This window comes from Chondrus crispus, genomic scaffold, assembly GCF_000350225.1.
Source record: "Chondrus crispus Stackhouse genomic scaffold, scaffold_221, whole genome shotgun sequence".
NCBI lineage: Eukaryota > Rhodophyta > Florideophyceae > Gigartinales > Gigartinaceae > Chondrus > Chondrus crispus.
This window is the reverse complement of record NW_005179097.1, coordinates 33,360-36,039: the sequence shown is the minus strand read 5'-3', so window position 1 is coordinate 36,039 and position 2,680 is coordinate 33,360.

Below are 2,680 nucleotides of genomic sequence, written 5' to 3'. Positions count from 1 at the left end.
GGGGGGGGGGTTATTACGACGCCTTGTTTCCAATTCGGGCGTCCACCTCGCGCGGCCTGCGCGCCCATACGCGACCTCCCTCCACGCGTCGCACCACTTCTACGATGGGCGACGCCGCCGCCAGGGCGTGGCCGGCGGGCGCGGCACCGCGGCACCGCGGCACGAGAGGCGCTGCAACGCGGCTGCAGCGCGGCGCCGACGCGGGAGCGCGCGGCGGCGGCCGCGCTTGGGGCTGCCGCCGCGCGGACCGATCTCCTGGCACGGCGGCTGCTGCGGAAACGAGTGGAGGTGACCGCAGGCGGGGGCAAGTGTGGCGCCAAAAAAAGGGGCGGGGCGCGTGTATCTGCGGCGCGGATCTTGGGCGGAAAAACAACGTTGAAACAAGCGGCGAAAAGGTCGCGTGCGGATGGCTCGCCGTGTCTCGAGAGGGTCCACCCGTTACGATTTGGTTGGGGCGCGGCGTGTGGGAATAGGCGCCTGACGTGACGCGCGCGGGGCGCGGGTAAGCGGGGCCGACGTCAGGGCGTCACCGCGGGCGGCAGGCGGGTGTCAGGATACGTTGACGCAGGCGTGGCGGCGGAGGGTACAGTGCAACGCGGCGAGGTTGGGTGGGTGGGCGGAGGTTGCTCGGCGCGTGCGCATGGCTGGGCGCGGGCGCGTCGGGCGGAGGGGATGGGCGCCGGAGTTGTGTCCGGCCCGCGGGGCGGCGTTGTGTTTGAGAGGTTTGGGCGGTTGCGGTTTGGAAGGCGCGGCGTTTCGGTATGGGGCGTGGGGAGGTCGGCTGAGTGGCGTAGTACACTCGGTATGCGAGGTGGTGTACGTAGAGTGGGTAGTTCGGTAGTAGCGGCTGAGCGGCGGAGTAGGGACGGTAAGCGAATGCGTTTTCCAAATGAATGGGGAGGCGCGAATTTGGTGCAAGCTACCTTCGAAGGTATTAAACCGTTACAAGTGAAGGCAATGGCGAAAGCACTGCGCGAAGGGTACCTTGGTACTGTACAGGGCTGTATTGCACTGGTACAGTAGTGGTGATACTGTACCCAAGGGTACCCAAGGGTACAGTAAAGTAGACTGCTGACCGCCGTCTCTCATCGGCACATGCAAGCGTGTGAGGAGTAGTGTCAGGAGAGAAAAAGTAAAAGGGCTATTGTACCCTTCGAAGGGTACCACAATGATACAGCAAGGAAAAGGAGTATTTCGGCAGAGGCTTAGCGAATGCTTCCAGGACTACTGCAGTGATAGTACAAGAGTTTTGGGGATGTTGGGTGGGTAAGGTGGGATGAGCGTTGATTGCACCGGGCGAGGAGTGTGCAAGTGTGGAAGGTTTTACCCTTGAGGTAGGCGCGGGACGAGCAAGGGAGGGTGCACCCTTCGAAGGGTACTGTGGTAGCGGCGCGGGGTTGAATTGACTCGCCCACGTGAGGGAGATATCCAAGGAAGGGACGATGCCCTCGGGGCACAGACGACCGCGACCCCTTCACAGCGCGGATAGAACGAGCGGAGGCGGCGATAGCGTTACTTGGAGAGCGGGTACCGACAAGCGGCAGTTGCCGTGCGGGTACCCTTGGTACTGTACGTCGTGCTGGGTGCGCGTGGAAAGCGTTGTGTGCGTGGGCACGGGTGGTGGAACCGACGTCGAAACAGGGCGGGGTGTTCGAGCGGGTACTGTACCAAGGGTACAGTATGGGCGTTGGATTCCGCGTTTTTTTTTTTTCTGCGACTGTCGGACCAGCGTGAGACAGGCGACATCAATGTCAGTGCCGTACCGCACCGTACTGTACATAACAGTATCCCCGGTGCCTCGCGCTGATTCCTGGAGATGAAAGAAACTCGGAAACTCGGAAACTCGGAAACGACGAGGGCGGCAGGTGGGTGCGAGGCGGGTGCAAGCTGCGGTGGGGTGTGCAAGCGCGGAAGCGCGCGCACTGCTGCGAGGGATGGTGCGTGCCGTTTGTCTCTGTACATACTGTACATACGGTAGGTACACTTGTACTCGACCGTACGCAACTCGTCAGCGGTAGCCGCTGGATGCGGACGCGTGCTGGTGTCGCCAGCACCAAGACCGCCACCTCACCCGTCATGCTGTCTTAGGCCCAAAGGAGGCCCTGAGGCCATCACGCGCTCCGCGCGCCAAACCGCCGGTCTGACAGTGTAAGAGGATTGAATTGACGACATGGGTGTGGTAAGCTCTCTTCAGAGAGCTCAGATGAGCTTGCGCGGAACAGAGGCGCGCAGGGACGCCTGCTTGCGGGGCGTGCTCCTGTCTTTTTGGCAGGCTACCAGCCCAATGGGGCGCGCACAGCGAGGTCGCGCGTCTCCAGCAGCGTTGACATCTGCTTTCGCTTACAGAAAACAGCCTCCTTACACACGCGCAGTGTCCCACAAGAGCACGCGGCGTCGTGATACATGTCCTCGTCCACACGACGTTTCGTCCCCGTCTCGTCTACATGTATGGAGATACAGCATACGTGTACAACAAGCCCGCCCCTCTGTACACCTGCCGCGAGCCTCTACAGAGGCCCACCTGTCATGACAAACGCTTTTCACTTGACAAAGATCAGCGCCCCGGCCCCACCGTGACAGGGGGGCGCTGCCCAAAAGAGGCGCCCAGCCCTGAAATTCCCGGGCGTGCTCGGGAATCGGCGAGAAATCAACTTACAAACGGGGGGGGGGGGGGGGGGGT